At 42.4% G+C, this 18,748-nt stretch overlaps 1 protein-coding gene across 2 annotated transcripts in view; it reads left to right on the forward strand.

The window, feature by feature from the left end:
- The window catches only part of LOC124615948 (protein DPCD), a 68,144-nt gene that overhangs the window by 24,636 nt on the left and 24,760 nt on the right, over positions 1 to 18,748 (forward strand). The window lies entirely within an intron of this gene.

Raw genomic sequence — 18,748 nt, forward strand, 5'->3', positions numbered from 1 at the left:
ATTTTTAAAGTTTTTATGTTTTGCGTTTTCCGGACCTTCGTAAATGATAAATTTAATTTGTATTCAAAACTTTAAAATAGCTTATCTTAAAAACTCTTTTAGATAACATCATGAATTTGTGCAGCAAGTTTATTTATTATACATATTTGAAGATAAAAATGATACTATTAAAATATATTAATATTTTCTATGAAAAGCATATATATGTATTTTTTTTTTTTTTTTTTTTTTTTTTTTTTAATGGATGTTTTGTTTTATAAGAATTGCAATATCTAGAGTCTCAGACCTGATAGAATGCTCAAATTTGTTTTAATTTACTCTTAAACATATAGGCTACTTGATAAAACAAAAATAATAATGATTTTTTAACATGTTTATTAATTATAGTAGATTACATAAGAATTATGTACAAAGATAGTGTACTTACGACACTTATGTATAACCCAACTGATTGCTTGAAACATTGAATTTTTTGAGTAATTTTGTCTTTTTAATAAACATTAATGCTGATTCAAACTGTTTTTCCACTTCATCCAAGAGCTTTCAGTTCTTTTGATACAGTCTTTTTTGAAGTAATACATTCTTCCAGTGCCGCTTGATTGAGGTGCGTCTACTACACAGACTATGTGCTCCAAAGGCACTATGCAAGAATCTTCTCTTTCACGCCAATAAAATGATGCAGCTGGTCCTGAAGAATGTAGAAATAGAATTTCTGCATCTTCTTCATCATTGAATATTGTTTTTACCAGTCCAAAGTACCAGTTACCATCATAATTTGCAGCCACATAGCTATTTATGGATGGTTCAACACGAACCTAATCAGAGGAAGAATGGAAAGAAAAGACTAAGGAGGGTTTTACACTATCTGTTGTCCTTCTAATTTCAAGGTTGTTTGTTGGAAGTGGTTTGAAGTTATGAAAACTTCGTGTTCCAGGAATGGTTCGGGTTGCTGAAAAACGTTTTTCTGGTTTTAACCATAGCAAATAAGCTTCTTTTTTGTCAATAAAGTGAAAATGAATGTTTTCAATATTTTTTTCACAAAATTTGTACACTTCGATTGCTGTCATTATTTGTTCTTCGTCTGAAAGGTATAGACTGGCTTTCCTTAAAATTCTTTTAATATTTCCTCCTAGGCCATCTCAAATTGACTTCCCATGACTTGTTGCAAAAACAGAGTGTTGGGCCTTCAAATTAAAGTCTCTCAAGTGTTCAGTCAAATTTTTAAAACTGTTTCTATTTTTGTACTGCCCAGCACAACCATCTGTAAAGTAGTGAACTGAGTCAATGTCAATATGATGTAATGACAGCCACTTTGTAATTTCTTTTTGTAAAAAGTTAACAAAACCAGTGTCATGTTCTTGGTCATCACTAATAAAACAGTGGCTGGAAACAAAACATTGTTTTCCTCATTTCTTAGAAAAGCTCCAACTGGGTGTAGAGTACAACCACCTCTATTCCAGTGGTAACTTTGGATCTCATTTTGTATAACAAAAGAATAATTTTCACTGAAATCCATCACAATAATTGCTGTTTTGGGTGGTGGGTCTTCTTTCAATCTTTTAAAGGCTGCTGATTGGGATTTTGCTATAAACGAGTGCGGGGTGAGCTTTTCCAATGACCTAACCAATAAAGAAATGTAGTCTTCAACACTGATAGACTGATTATTTCTGCCCTGTCTGTGTTAACCCACTGACTGATTACAATTTCTTCTTCTAAATCATAATCTTCACTTAGTTTTTCAGTTAAGTACTCAGTTAGTGCAGTATTTACAGGACAGCTGTCGCAGTGATGTAGCATGCAGTTTTGGTTTTCTGTGTTGCACACAAGCATCTTAATTAGGTCTTTATAAGATTCTTCAATTTTCACAGCATCCAGTAATAGTTTGACATTCTGCTGGATACTGCATACACATACAGTGTGTGTGCCTGCAGCACCACCAAGGATACACCATTTAGGTCTCAAGAAACAAAATTTTGAAAATCCTACTTCTACCTCGGGATTCTCCCATTTGAAAGAATAATAGAGTTCTCTCAAGTTACACAAAATGAGTCTTTTTTGCATGTACACATTTTTTTGAACACTTACTTTGTCTTTTGTTCCAGGTAGCACTCTGGAACTTTCATCCTTTTCATAAAAATCTGTTACAAGTCTGACTGTATTTTCAGAAAGAGTTTTACCTTTTTTTGGACCAGGAGTTTCCAAAATACCCTTTTCAGATTTTAGCTTTCTATCTTGTCGCACCATGTACTCACTTACATTAAATTCTTTCATCACTTTATTTCGACTCCAAGAATCTGGAGCCAAGGTCAGAATCTGGATTTTTCTAGACCTCCCAACAGATGAAATCTTCTCTTTCATAAGAGAAATCATTACATCAAAATTCTTTGCTTTCTCAACCACACTTGTATCTTCTTCGTCATCATCAGAACTTGGTGCATCATATTTTAATGCTTTTGAAACCGCCTTTTTTGCAGTCTTTTCAACACTGCTAACCTTCCTTTTAAAATAAGACCCTTTACTTTGTTCTGACAAGCCGCGAAGCTTTATCGGTGCTAAACCTAAACTATCAAGAGCAATTTTAGTTTGTACGAGGGATTCATTTCTGGATTCCAATGATTCTAATTCAACCATGACTTCATCATCTGTTTCACTTTCATTGACTTCAACTCTTAATTTTTCCTCACGAAAGTTACGGCATGTTGAGCAAAGCTTTTGTCCAGGTTTTATGCTAATATTTTTTGTTAGTAATTGTTTAGAAAGATCCAAGCCTACACTTCTCAATGATTTTTTGATGGGCTTTTTGTGTTTTTTTAGTGGGTCTACACATGTTGTTTGATACTTTTCAAAAACATTTAAATAGTAGTAGCTGTGGTGTGAACATATATTCTTAAATTCACACAGATTAATTCCAGATCGTAAGTGGATCAAATATTTTTCTTCCTCATTCAATTCAGATACCAATTGTAACTTTTTTGAAGGTGTGTAGGTTGTTTGGAAACAGTCAGATTTTTTAAATAACCCTACGCTACAGGTTTGAATATCTGACATACTGATTTCACTTTTGGTCTGATTACTGTTCTGGTTACTTTTATAGGATATTGGAAAAGAATCTCTGTAAACTAAGTAATAGTACTTACTGAAAGTTTGAATAAACTTAATAAAATACTATCCAAGCACTATTTAACACTGTAATAATTTTTTACTTCAAAACACAGGAGTAACAAAACAAAATCCAAGCGTACATTGTTACTTCAAGAAGACAAAAACTTATTTTCGGTGTCTAAGTCACTTGGTACATTCTATTTTTAAAATATAATTAATATTATTTTAAAAATTAGATAACTATTAAACAGGTTAAAAAGCCAACATAATTTTTCTTTTATCTAATAGCCTATACAATTAAGAGTATTTTAAAACAAATTTGAGCTTTCTATCAGGTCTGAGACTAGATATTGCAGTTTTTGTAAAACTAAACATCCGTTAGCTAAAAAAAAAAAAAAAAAAAAAAAAAAACCTTGTAAATTTTTTTCCATTTGGAAGATTTTAATATATCTTTATGGTAATTTTTTTTAACATTTAGATATAATACACAATCTTATTCCAAAATTTCATACTTATATCTTGAGTATCCTTTAATATACAATTTTTTTTAGTTGTGAGGACACGTTTAAGTTAAGATTTCCGACTGCTGAAACAACGCCAAATCTAAAAACTTTAAAAATTTATAAAAAAAAGTATAAGAAATAGAGCAAAAAAATTTTACAAGTGCTTTCAGGATGATAAAAGAAGTAATTGTGCCAAGTTTCATCAAAATCTGACATGGTTGGTGTCAAGGCCTGGTCAGGTACCTGTTAAGTAGGATAACTCTATGCTTTCCTCCAGGTGGCCCACGGCTCTTTTGTGGGTACTTATGTGGTGCACATGAGTTCCAGAGCTATTGCAGCCTTTCTCCTTTTCCAGCCTGTTTTACCTGCCCCCTCCTTCTTCTTCCCAGTACTTATTCCTTTCTGTTTGCCTCTTCCTTGTCCTCTTTTGGTGTTCTTATTTATGTCGGCTCAGTTGCCTTCCTGACTTCACTTCATCTTGTAGATTTGGTTTGTTTGTTTTTTTCTCCTCTTTCTTGACTTTTCTTTTTTGGTCCCCCTCAGGTTGACCTCTCTATCTCTAAATTTGAAATCTGTAATGTGATCAGATGGGGAAGAACTCCCTGCCTAGTGTCTTTGGTGTGGATTTGTGTCTCCCTCCTCTCCCCCTCCCCCTCCCCCTCTTCCTCCCCCACTCCATTTCCTCCCTTACCCTCCCTCCCTGCCATAACCCTCTCACCTCCTTGCTAGGTCACCAGCTTGGTAGCAAGTCTGTGTGGTGGGGCTGTTATGTACCCATCTGGTTGAGCCCCCAGACACTAGAGGGATGAAACTGCCGGTACCTGTGCTGTGAACACCTCGTGCATGCCTAGGAGTGGTTGCCCATCTTTTCGGGGCATCGGAACTCGTGCTGTGGCTCGTTGGTACCCATGAGGCGAACCCCTGTTCAGAGTGGATGGTACCAGAACAGACATTTGGCACATGATTTGTATGAAACTGTCTGGCCGCTCTTCTTCAGCTGTGTCTCTTCCGAGGCATAGTTCTGTCTCGGTTCCTGTTTCTGCCTTCCCGGCCGTGCTCTCCTTGCTTACCACTGGGAGGAAGGCCAGGCCCGCCAGTATGGGGTGAAACCCTTTCTGTGGTTCCTGGTCTGTACCAGGACTGATGGGAGGACTTCTACTGCCTGGCTCCCTCCTTATAAGACAACTTCTGCCAGTCAGTCAGCCTCCCTCCATGCCTGTGACCGTCTCAACACGACACAGGGTATAATTTTCTATAGGGACTTTCTCCTCCAATCTGATGATGACCTTAGGGCTAATCTGGAACGATGTGGCGTTCATTTTGTTCGGCATGTCCAGAGAGGATCATCTGGTAGACATTGGTCCATTCATTCTGGCCTTGGAGGGGAATACCCTGCCTGAGAAGGTCAGGGTAATGATATATAAATGCTATGTCAAACCATACATTTCACCTCCCATGTGTTACTTCCGTTGCCTCAAGTTCAGCCACCTGTCCTCACGATGCGGTGACATTCCTGTGGCCACCCTTTTCATGTGTGGAGCCCATGCATCCCACTGCCTAACTGTGTAAACTGCTCAGGTCTCCATTCTCCCCACTCACCAGTGTGTCCAATTTACACAAAGGAAAAAAAGAATCCAGGAAATAAAGGTCCTTGACCATCTCAGCTACTTTGAGGCCCGAAAGAACTTTGACAAACTTCACTCTGTGAATCTCTCATCTACCTTTGCCTGAGTTGCGTCTTCCCGTCCTCCCCTCCTTATGCTCATCCTGGACCCCTTCTCTTTCCTGCCACCAGATAGCTTTCATCCCTTCCCCTCAAGGAACTACTCCTCCTCCTCCTCCTTCTCAGCCAGAGAAAACATCCTGCTCCTGCTTGGATGGGGCTCCATCTCTGAACATGCCTCCCCGGCATTCTCAAGATAGGAAGACTACAACCTTGGGTCAGCTGAGGGACCCATGCTGCAAGGGCCCAATAGCTGCTCGCTTTCTGTCTGATCCAGATATTGCTGCCACCTACTCCCTTACTGATAACAACTCCTCCCTCCCTCCAATGGAGAAGAAGCAGCAGCACAGGTCAAAGGATGAGGCTTCCCCAGCTTTCCAGGGGGTTTGTCCCTCATCCCGAATCAGATCCAGTTTTCCCCAAGGGGGTCCATAACTCTTTTGTGGATACGCGTGGCGAGCACGGGACCCTGAGCTAGTGCAGCTCTCTTTTATTTCCGGGCGGCATACCTTCCTTTTCCAAATCCTTCCCCCATCCCCCATCCTCCCCCCCCCCCCCCCCCCCCCTCACCTCCGCCTCTTCCCTTCCCCATCTCTCCCTCTGAGAGTATGTTTTGTTTCTACGTCCGGAGATGGATGCTCGTAACTGTAAGACAGTCTCTCTTCTTCGCTTTCTATGCTGGAAAGTCTCTGTCCTTCTCTTTTCCTTGCCCCTTCTCGTTACCCTCTTCTCTGCTGTGGCGTTTGAGACCTCTCTTCTTTCCTTTCCTTTTCTTTGTTCCTCCCTTCCTCTTTCTTTCCTCCCTGTGCTTGTCTGAAGGTTGATCCACAAGCTTCCACGCGTTGCCGGTGACGGGATAACGCGTAATTCCCCGCCCCGGGTAGACAGGTAGGACATGTACATACCCCCTGGTAATGGCCAGGCCCAGGTAGGGGTGATTACCCGAGCAGGTACCTTCCGAATGTTCAGATTCGTCCCTCCGTCCGTTTCTTGGGAGGTGTGACCTGAGGTGTGAAAAATCACCTAAGGCAGGAGTGCCCCCAGAGAGGGCCCTCACAAGGAAGGAGTGCGCCATCGGAGACACCGGTAATCATGGGGGATACTTCTGCAATGGTTTCCTCTACATGTGCAATGTCTGCTCACAAGTGGAAGTTAAATGAGTCTCAGCCATGGACAATTCTTCCATCAATGCCACAGTTCCTTGTTGTTTCTTGGGTGGACGAAGGCCAAGACTTCTCCACTTTCAACCCTTTCATTATTCAGAAGGGTGTTGATTGCAGGTCCTGTAAAGTCTTGTTCCCGATTACGAAATGGCACCGTGTTAGAAGCAGTCAGTGCCCTCCAGGCACAAATATTGCTGCAAACTTCACTGCTACACACTTCCCCTGTCCGTGTGGATGCGCACCACACTTTAAATTCATCATGCGGGGTGGTTTATACTACCTGTCTGACCAGGGCGTAACGGCTGTTCATCTAGTCATGAAAAGGGGTTGACAAGGACTTGGTTCCAACCCGTACTATCTTCTTGACATTTGACAGAGTTCAACTAACATCGAACATTAAAATGGGCTATGAGATAATTTCAGTTCTCCCTTACATCCCCAACCCTATGCCTTGCTATCGGTGTCAGCGGTTCAGTCATACCAGTCAGCCGTGTTCCAATCTGGCAAAATACGTTACGTGCTTGTCCACCTCCATCCCCTCGTTGCGTCAACTGTATGGGTGACCTCGCTGCTTCCTCTAGAGATTGCCCAATTTTCAAAGATGAACGGCTCATTCAGGAAATCAGACTGAAGGAAAAAGTGTCGACATTTGCTGCTCATAAGTTATTCACCAGTCGAAATCCCACTGTGCCTCCGGCCGGTAAATATAGCACTGTCCTTGCATCTCCTCGGCCTACTAAGGAGGCAGCCACGCAGACTTTTGATCTCACCTTTAGGCGCATAGTCGTTAGATCGGCCAGCGCAAAGATCTCCTGTTCAACCTCCCCACTATCACTTGCTCACTCTATGGCTCACCCTTCATTGGCTTCTGCTAAACCACGAGCCCCAAACAAAATCTGACACCCGGACTTCCAAAAAAGAGCCTACTCGTGAATATTTTTTACGTACCCCGACAACACAACCCTCGATTTCTCCCTCATCTCAACGTCCTGTTTCCAAGAAAGCTCATAATAAACCAAGTTCCTCTCCTTGTCCGCCATGGCGTGTCTCATCTACAGCGCTACCTTGCGGTAACTGCCCTCGGCCGTCTTCTATGTCACCAAGGTGCACTGCTGGCAGCCGATCTACCGGCCGATCGCTGGTGGCAGGAGCTGCCCCCGAACAACCTATGGATCAGGATCTTCTGCCTTTGGCTGAATGCCATTCCACGCTGTCGGCCGCTGGCTCGCAGCAGTCGTTGAGTTGAGAGCAACCGTAGTGAGATTCTTCCCTTTTCTGTCCACCCTATGTCAATTATCCATTGGAATATCCGTGGCATTAGAGCCAATCGGGATGAATTGTCGATCCTCTTACGATCCCACTCGCCGGTCATCTTCTGTCTTCAGGAAACAAAACTGCGTCCCCATGGTCGCTTTGTTTTCCCTCGTTTTCAGTCAGTCCAGTTTGATCTCCCCTCTGTTGATGGCACTCCAGCACGTGGGGGACTTACGATTCTTCTACATGATACTGTCCATTATCACCCGATCCCCTTAAACAGTTCCTTCCATGCTGTTGCTGTCTGTCTTTCCCTTTCTGGATACACTTTCTCTCTTTGTACCGTATACATTCCATCGTCCACACCAATGGCAAGAGCTGATCTCCTTCATCTCCTTGGTCAGCTCCTGCCCCCCCCCCCCCCCCCCCTGTTTGCTGGCTGGGGTCTTCAATGCCCACCTCCCGCTTTGAGGATCTCTGCGTCCTTTTCTGCGTGGCTCCCTATTGATTGAGGTCTTCCACCAAGCGGATCTTGTTTGCCTCAACACTGGGGAACCTACATTTTTGTCTGCCTCCACTACGAATTTCTCTCATTTTTACCTTTCAGTCGGTACTGTTCAGATAGCTCGGCGCTTTGAATGGTTCACTCTTCCTGATACACTCGAGTGACCATTTTCCATGTGTCCTTTGATTGCAGCCACAACTACCATCTATGCGCCCGAGATGCTGGAAGTTTGCCTAAGCCGATTGGACACTTTTTTCGTCTCTAGCGACATTCGATGATCGTCACTTTCCTAGCATCGACGATCAGGTCACTCATGTTACAGAAGTTATTCTTACAGCCGCAAAACGTTCAATACCTCACACCTCTGACTTGCCCCGGCACCCCCCCAGTTCCTTGGTGGAGTGAGCCTTGCCATGACGCAATACATGAGCGGCGACATGCTCTTCGCGTTTTCTGCCACCATCCTACTTTTGCCAGCTGTATCCACTGTAAGCAGTTACGTGTGCGATGCCGTCGCGTCATCCATGATAGCGAGAAGGCAAGCTGGGACTTCTTTACTAGCCCTTTTAACACCTTCACTCCCTCCTCAGAAGTTAGGAGTCGCATTCGATGGTTATCTGGCCAAGAAAATGGGGTACCCCAGGGCTCCGTGCTAAGTGTTGTACTGTTTGCCATCACCATAAATCCAATTATGGATTGTCTCCTTCTCAATGTCTCGGGCTCCCTCTTTGTGGATGATTTTGTGATTTACTACAGCTCTCAACGGACCAGCTTCTTGAATGACGTCTTCAAGGATGTCTCAATCGCCTCCACTCTTCGAGCATCGATACCGGCTTCCGCTTTTCTCCCAGTAAGACAGTTTGTGCCAATTTTTGGCATCGTATGGAGTTTCTTCCACCTTCCCTACATCTAATCCCTGTCAACATTCTGTTCACGAATGTCACTAAATTCTTGGGACTTATGTTTGACAGAAAACTGTGCTGGTCCTCCCATGTTTCCTATCTTTCGGCTCGCTGTTTGCGATCCGTCAACACCCTCCGTGTTTTGAATGGTACCTTTTGACGAGTGGACCGAGTGGTCTTCTCCGCCTATATCGCGCCTTAGTGCGCTCGAAATTAGACTATGGAAGCATAGTTTAATCCTCTGCTCGGTCATCTATTCTTCGGTGTCTCGACTCTGTCCACCACCTTGGATTGCATGTAGCATATGGAGCTTTTTACACCAGCCCTGTGGACAGCCTTTATGCCGGGACTGCTGACCCTCCACTGTCCAATTGGCGAGCTGTCCTTCTGAGTCGTTATGCTAGCCATCTGTCTTCCATGCCTTCTAATCCGACCCATGACCTTTTTTTTATGCCTCCTTGGATTTAGGGTATGCAGGCTGCCCTTCCTCTGTACTATCACCAGGAGTCCGCTTGCGTCAGCTGTTACGTTCTCTTTTATTACACTTTCCTAAAACTTTCTTGACAACTGGGGGTACAGCACCGAATTGGCTCCGCTCCCTGACCTGCCTGCTTCGTGACCTTTGTCAGCTTCCCAAGGATGGTACCCCCTTCCCTCGTTTATTGTCTGGCATTTGCTGCTCTATGTGCACAAATGAAGGATGCCACATTTATTTACACTGACGGCTCAAAAACATCATTTGATGTTGGGAGTGCCTATATTGTTGGCGACACCCCTAATCGATTTCGGCTTCCCGACCAGTGTTCAGTTTTTACTGCTGAGCTTTATGCTGTTCTCTAGACTGTGCAATACATCCGTCGCCATCAGCGGATAAAGTATATTATATGCTCAGATTCACTCAGCTCTCTCCTCAGTCTCCAAGCTCTCTACCCTGTCCACCCTCTGGTTCACCAGATTCAGAACTGCCTCCACTTGCTTCACTTGGGGGTCATCTCTGTGGTATTCCTCTGGGTCCCAGGACACGTTGGTATCTGTGGAAATCAGGCAGTCGATATAGCGGCCAGGGCTGCAGTCTCTCTTCTTCAGCCTGCTGTTCACATGGTTCCCTTTGCCGATCTGCAGAGTGTTTTTTGTCGTCGTGTTGCTCTTTTATGGCCCGCACATTGGTCTACACTTCCCAATAATAAATTGTGGGACATGAAAGCTCTTCCCTGTGCTTGGACTTCTTCCTCCCGAACTCGTCGGGAGGAGGTAATTTTAACTAGACTCCGGATAGGGCACTGTCTTTTTAGCCATCGACATCTTTTAAGTGGCGATCCTCCCCCGCTTTGTCCCCATTGCTCTCATCTGTGGATGCTGAGACACCTTTTACTTTAGTGCCCCTATTTTACTCCGCTATGCGCCCGTCTACAGCTGTCGCATGATATATCTTCCATTTTAGCAGATGACACACGCTCAGCCGATCGCGTCATCGAGTTTACTAGTGTCAGTGAGATGACATTGGTCATTTGAAGATCTTTTTAGGGAGAATAACTCCCCTTCTATAGTGGTTTCCTAAGCCTTCCTTCAGTTTTTTTTTTTTTTTTTTTTTCTTCAATAGTTTCCCAACTTTTTGAGTTTCTCTCCCATTGCTGCTGATTTCCATTTTTTTTTTTTACCGTTCCCTAAGCCACAGACCGGATGCTAATGACCGTAGCAGTTTTGGGGGAGGGGGGGGGGGGAGGGAACGATGCAGTTTTTATACATGTCAACCCATCCTTGTCAGTGATGACCTCTGATCCAGTGACATCACCTCCCCTTCCTTGGCTTCTATATGTCTAACCTGAACTCTCGCTACACAATAATCCAGTTGAATTGCAACTGATATTACCGTCACCTACGGGAAATATGACAACTTGTTTTCTCTTATTCTGCATTCTGTCTTACTCTTTAAGAACACGCTTCCATGATGACCACCCTCTTTCGTGGTTATCAGGTATTCTGTCGGAACCATGCCGACCCTGGGATAGCATCTGAAGACGTCTGCACTTTGGTTTGCACTGATGTCATTAGTGACTGGATCCCACTTCATGCAATAGTGGTTTGAGAGTGAACAAACCCAGCAATTGTCATTTGCAATGTCTGCTTGCTCCCCAGTGGGGGAGTGCCACTTTAATGGGTAGGGATCTTTTAATTGACCAACTTATTCCAGACTTTGATTTGCCTCTCCTCAGTGATGGTTCCCCGACCCACTTTCTGCTGTCAATCTCATAATTTCCTCCCCTGCTCTTGTGGCTTCCGTAATTGGTCACCCCATGATGATCTTTGATAGTGACCACTTTCTGGTGATTCTATCATCCCCTGCCACTGCCAGGCGTACAGGACTCCCTCCATGTTGGGCGTTCCACAGAGCCAATTGGCCTTTATATACATTTGCTGTGAATTTCGACACCTCTCTCTCAGTTTGCATTGATGCGGTCGTGCAAGAAGTCTTTGCCACTCTTCTTCATATCATTGGCACTGCTACTCCTTTACTTCCTAGATCCACAGGTCCACCTCATCGTTGACAGGTACCATGGTGGACCAAGGACATAGCAGTCACTAACTAGATTCACCGACGGGTGTTGGAACAATTTAAACAACACCCTTCAGAAACCAACCTTATTGCTTTTAAGCGTCTCCGTGCTATGGCTCGCTACCCTATTAAGCAGAGTAAAAAGAAATGCTATGTTCACTCCCTGGGGATGTATGCTTATTCATCGCAGGTGCACAGTTATAACATTTCTGTACCTTTTTCCTCCCCTGTATACAAATTTGTTGCAACCATTGAAGTGGACTCATTTTTACAATGGATCTTTGTCAGACGAAAACCATATTTATAGAAAATGAACACGGGAACAATACTATCACAGTGATTGCAGTGGGAATAATTTTGCGAAATTATAATTTTAAGGAGTGGAATGGTTAATTTTATTCAGAAGTGCTATTTTTTTTTTTTTTTATTTTTTTTTTTTTTGGGGGGGGGGGGGGGGGGGGCAGAACTCAAGCTGTTAAGCATTGCACAATTTGTTTTGGTGAAAACATTTCTTTCTTATTTGAACTGAGATGTTGTTGTTGTTGTTGTGGTCTTCAGTCCTGAGACTAGTTTGATGCAGCTCTCCGTGCTTCTCTATCCTGTGCAGGCTTCTTCATCTCCCAGTACCTACTGCAACCTAGATCCTTCTGAATCTGCTTAGTGTATTCATCTCTTGGTCTCCCTCTATGATTTTTACCCTCCATGCTGCCCTCCAATACTAAATTGGTGATCCCTTGATGCCTCAGAACATGTACTACCAACCGATCCCATCTTCTAGTCAAGTTGTGCCACAAACTCCTCTTCGACCCAATCCTATTCAATGCCTCCTCATTAGTTACGTGACCTACCCATCTAATCTTCAACATTCTCCTGTAACACCACTTTTTGAAAACTTATATTCTCTTCTTGTCCAAACTATTTATCGTCCATGTTTCACTTCCATACATGGCTACATTCCATACAAATACTTTCAGAAACGACTTCTTGACACTTAAATCTATACTCGATGTTAACAAATTTCTCTTCTTCAGAAACGCTTTCCTTGCCATTGCCAGTCTACATTTTATATCTGCTCTAATACAACCATCATCAGTTATTTTGCTCCCCAAATAGCAAAACTCCTTTACTACTTTAAGTGTCTCATTTCATAATCTAATTCCCTCAGCATCACCCGACTTAATTCGACTAATTCCATTATCCTCGTTTTGCTTTTGTTGGTGTTCATCTTATATTCTCCTTTCAAGACACTGTCCATTCCATTCAACTGCCCTTCCCAGTCCTCTGCTGTCTCTGACAGAATTACAATGTCATCGGCAAACCTCAAAGTTTTTATTTCTTCTCCATGGATTTTAATACCTACTCCGAATTTTTCTTTTATTTCCTTTACTGGTTGCTCAATATACAGATGGAATAACATCAGGGATAGGCTACAACCCTGTCCCCCTCCCTTCCCAACCACTGCTTCCCTTTCATGCCCCTTGACTCTTATAACTGCAATCTGGTTTCTGTACAAATTGTAAATAGCCTTTCACTCCCTATATTTTACCCCTGCCACCTTCAGAATTTGAAAGAGAGTATTCCAGTCAACATTGTCAAAAGCTTTCTCTAAGTCTACAAAAGCTAGAAATGTAGGTTTGCCTCTCCTTAATCTTTCTTCTAAGATAAGTCGTAGGGTCAATATTGCCTCATGTGTTCCAACATTTCTGCAGAATCCAAACTGATCTTCCCCGAGGTCGACTTCTACCAGTTTTTCCATTCGTCTGTAAAGAATTCGCGTTATTATTTTGCAGCTGTTACTTATTAAACTGATAGTTCGGTAATTTTTACATCTGTCAACACTTGCTTTCTTTGGGATTGGAATTATTATATTCTTCTTGAAGGCTGAGGGTATTTCGCCTGTCTCATACATCTTGCTCACCAGATGGTAGAGTTTCGTCATGACTGGTTCTCCCAAGACCGTCAGTAGTTGTAATGCAATGTTGTCTACTCCCAGGGGCTTGTTTCGGCTTACATCTTCCAGTGCTCTGTCAAACTCTTCACGCAGTATCGTATCTCCCATTTCATCTCCATCTACATCCTCTTCTATATCTATTATATTGTCCTCAAGTACATCAGCCTTGTATAGACCCTCCATATACTCCTTCCACCTTTCTGCTTTCCCTTCTTTGCTTAGAACTGGGTTTCCATCATTCATACAAGTGGTTCTCTTTTCTCCAAAGGTCTCTTTAATTTTCCTGTAGGCAGTATCTATCTTACCGCTAGTGATATACACCTCTGCATCATTGCCTTTGTCCTCTAGCCGTCCCTGCTTAGCCATTTTGCACTTCCTGTCGATCTCATTTTTGAGACGTTTGTATTCCTTTTTGCCTGCATCATATACTGCATTTTTATATTTTCTCTTTTCATCAATTAAATTCAATATCTCTTCTGTTACCCAACAATTTCTGCTAGCCCTCGTCTTTTGACCTTCTTGATCGTCTGCTGCCTCCACTACTTCATCCCTCAAAGCTACCCATTCTTCTTATACTGTATTTCTTTTCCCCATTCCTGTAATTGTTCCCTTATGCTCTACCTGAAACTCTGTACAACCTCTGTTCAGTTTGTCCAGGTTCCATCTCCTTAAATTCCCACCTTTTTGCAGTTTCTTCAGTTTTAATCTATAGTTCATAACCAATAGATTGTGGTTAGAGTCCACATCTACCGCTGGAAATGTCTTAAGATTTAAAACCTGGTTCCTAAATCTCTGTCTTACCATTATATAATCTATCTTATACCTTCTAGTATCATCAGGCTTCTTCCATGTATACAACCTTCTTTCATGAGTCTTGAACCAAGTGTTAGCTATGATTAAGTTAAGCTCTGCACAAAATTCTACCAGGCAGCTTACTCTTTCATTTTTTATCCCCAATCCATATTCACCTACTATGTTTCTTTCTCTGCCTTTTCCTACTATCGAATTCCAGCCACCCATTACTATTAAATTTTCGTCTCTCTTCAGTATCTGAATAATTTCTTTTATCTCATTGTACATTTCATCCATTTCTTCGTCATATGCAGAGCTAGTTGGCATATAAACTTGTACTGCTGTAGTAGGCGTGGGTTTCGTGTCTATCTTGGCCACAGTAATGGGTTCACTATGCTGTTTGTAGAAGCATACCCGCACTCCTCCTTTTTTATTCATTATTAAATCTACTCCTGCCTTACCCCTATTTGATTTTGTATTTATAACCCTGTATCCACCTGACCAAAAGTCTTTTTCCTCCTGCCACCAAACTTCACTAATTCCCACTATATCTAACTTTAGCATATCTATTTCCCTTTTTAAATTTTCTAACCTACCAGCTCGATTAAGGGATCTGACATTCCACGCTCCGATCTGTAGAACGCCAGTTTTCTTTCTCCTGCTAATGACGTCATCCTGAGTAGTCCCCGCTCGGAGATCCGAATGGGAGACTATTTTACCTCTGGAATATTTTACCCAAGAGGATGCCATCATCATTTAACCATACAGTAAAGCTGCATGCGCTCGGGAAAAATTACGGCTGTAGTTTCCCCATTCTTTCAGCCGTTCGCAGTACAGCACAGCAAGGCCGTTTTGGTTAGTGTTACAAGGCCATATCAGACAATCATCCTGACTGCTGCCCCTGCAACTACTGAAAAGGCTGCTGCCCCTCTTCAGGAACCACACATTTGTCTGGCCTCTCAACAGATACTCCTCCATTGTGGCTGCACCTACAGTATGGCTATCAGTATCGCTGAGGCACACAAGCCTCCCCACCAACGGCAAGGTCCATGGTTCATTGGGGTGGGCGGGGATGGGGGGAGGGGGGGACTGAGAGGTTGGCGAAATAATTCTAACATTGTGAGTCTTATGGGCATTTTTGTGGTGAGTAGTACTTCGAGTAAGATGCCTCATGTCAAGACAGATACATATAACATGTTGCTTCAAACAATGTAGAAATTTGATACAAAATGATTGACATTTCAAAATTAAAATAATTGTGTTTATTGTAGACCAGCAAGTCCGCAGTTCTGTAAAGAAATGAACTTCCATGTATAAAACCACGTCAAACATATGATTACTTTACTGTTGATTGAAATTATGTTTAAAGTTTGTTGGAAGTCACAGACTGCTCTCATTATCAAACACTGGATGGTATATTGTGTGTGATTTGCTCTCCATTTTAAGCAGAAGTTAGTTTTTCATGCATTTTGATGTTTATAATGCCATATCTCCTGAACTATGCATCGTACAATAACATAATTTTGCTCGTACATTCAATGCTATATGTGGATACTATCTGCAAAATGTGTTGGGAATACTGTCAGTAGCAAACAAGAAATAAATTGAAACATCATGCCTGATGTGGTAGTACTACCACATGAACAGCAAAAATGTAGTTAGCAATAAGCTCATTCTCATTCTCAAATACTGGATGAATGTAGCCTTAGTATTTGCATGTGGGGAGTTACGCTGCCTCAAGATATATACACAGTTCGTAACTGTAATACCTGTCTTACTGTGTTGAATGTTTCGCATAAGATTGTACCTTTTAATAGGTAGATTATGTCAACATTTTAAAAGTGGTATGTATTTATGTGAAATAGTGAAAATAAAATTTTTGTTGCCCTGGAAACCATTGAGTGACAACCTTCAACCTGGATCCATGTTATGTACCCCAGGATAGTCACATAGTAATATAGATATTATAATGGACCACTTCTCAGTGTCGTAACTATATGATGAGCAGTTACCTTTACTGCTTCTAATACCTGATTTATTACAGCATAAGAAGCAGTTATGATGAAAATCAGCATCAGAAGCGACATATCAGTTGAAGAAAGGAGTCTAGAACTAAATTTTCTTAATGGAATTATTGCAACAAATAACATTAAATGATTTATCACCCAAACATTTGTCAACAGGAATTCATCATATGTTAGCAAAGCAAATAGTCACACATGCAATTACAAACATAAAACAAAGAAAAAGGCAGGGAAGAGAATAGGATGTCGTGTAATGCCCATATACTTCATATGCACCAGTGTGACCTGACGTGCAGAAAAGTTTATTAATAGTTCTTCTCTCTTTGCTATCACATCATTATGAAAAGGACAGTTGCTACTCACCATATAGTGGAGATGCTGAGTTGCCCGACAAAAAGACTGTCATAAATAAGCTTTCAACCAGCAAGGCCTTTGTCAAAAACAGACAACAGACACACATACCCTCACACAGATGCAACTCACATATGCATGACTGCAATGTCTGGCAACTGAAGCCACACTGCGAGCACCAGCACCAGCGCATGATATGAGTGTCAAGTGGGTGGCGGGGGACAGTGAAGTGCTAGTGGGGAGCTCGCAGGGACAAGGTGGATACAGGGTAGGGCACCTACCTGCAGTGGGGAGGTTAGACAGAGGGCAGGGGAGAGGTTGGAGGGGGGAGGGGGAGGAGGGGAGCGGAAAAGGAGAGAACTAAAAAGGCTGGGTGCGATGGTGGAATGAGCTGTTGGTTGTCATGCCCACACAAAATGCAGCATAGTGACTGCAGCTTAGCTTGTAGATCACATGACAGGTTTCACAGGTAGCCCTGCCTTTGATGGGATAGGTGTTGTTTGCGACTGGACTGGAGTAGGTGGTGGTAGGAGGATGTATGGGACAGGTTTTGCATCTACGTCTATTACAAGGATATGAGGCATGAGGTAAAGGGATGGGAGCAGGGGTTGTATAAGGTTCAACTGGCTTTGAGCACTATGGGACTTAACTTCTGAGGTCATCAGTCCCTTAGAACTTAGAACTGTTGTTGTTGTGGTCTTCAGTCCTGAGACTGGTTTGATACAGCTCTCCATGCTACTCTATCCTGTGCAAGCTTCTTCATCTCCCAGTACTTACTTCAACCTACATCCTTCTGAATCTGTTTATGTATTCATCTCTTGGTCTCCCTATACGATTTTTACCCTCCACAAGGCCCTACAATGCTAAGTCTGTGATCCCTTGATGCCTCAGAACATGCCCTACCAACCGGTCCCTTCTTCTTGTCAAGTTGTGCCACAAACTCCTCTTCTCCCCTACTCTATTCAATACATCCTCATTAGTTATGTGATCTACCCATCTAATCTTCAGCATTCTTCTGTAGCACCACATATCAAAAGCTTGTATTCTCTTCCTGTCCAAACTATTTATCGTCCATGTTTCACTTCCATACATGGCTACACTCCATACAAATACTTTCAGAAACTACTTCCTGACACTTACATCTGTACGCGATGTTAACAGATTCCTCTTCTTCAGAAATGCTTCCCTTGCCATTGCCAGTCTACATTTTATATCCTCTCTACTTTGACCATCATCAGTTATTTTGCTCCCCAAATAGCAAAACTCATTTACTACTTTAAGCGTCTCATTTCCTAATCTAATTCCCTCAGCTTGACGCGACTTAATTTGACTACATTCCATGATCCTTGTTTTGCTTTTGTTGATGTTCATCTTATAGCCTTCTTTCAAGACATTGTCCATTCCGTTCAACTGCTCTTCCAAGTCCTTTGCTGTCTCTGACAGAATTACAATGTCATCGGCAAACCTCAAAGTTTTTATTTCTTCTCCATGGATTTTAATTCCTACTCACAATATTTCTTTTGTTTCCTTTACTGCTTGCTCAATATACAGATTGAATAACATCAGGGAGAGGCTACAACCCTGTCTCACTCCCTTCCCAACCATTGCTTCCCTTTCATGCTCCACGACTCTTATAACTGCCATCTGGTTTCTGCACAAATTGTAAATAGCCTTTTGCTTCCTGTATTTTACCCCTGCCACCTTCAGAATTTGAAAGAGAGTATCCCAGTCAACATTGTCGAAAGCTTTCTCCAAGACTACAAATGCTAGAAACGTAGGTTTGCCTTTCCTTGATCTATTTTCTAAGATAAGTCGTAGGGTCAGTATTGCCTCAGGTGTTCCAACATTTCTACGGAATCCAAACTGATCTTCCCCAAGGTCGGCTTCTACCAGTTTTTCCATTCGTCTGTAAAGAATTCGCGTT

The sequence above is a fragment of the Schistocerca americana genome, chromosome 1, assembly GCF_021461395.2.
Source record: "Schistocerca americana isolate TAMUIC-IGC-003095 chromosome 1, iqSchAmer2.1, whole genome shotgun sequence".
Taxonomy (NCBI): domain Eukaryota; kingdom Metazoa; phylum Arthropoda; class Insecta; order Orthoptera; family Acrididae; genus Schistocerca; species Schistocerca americana.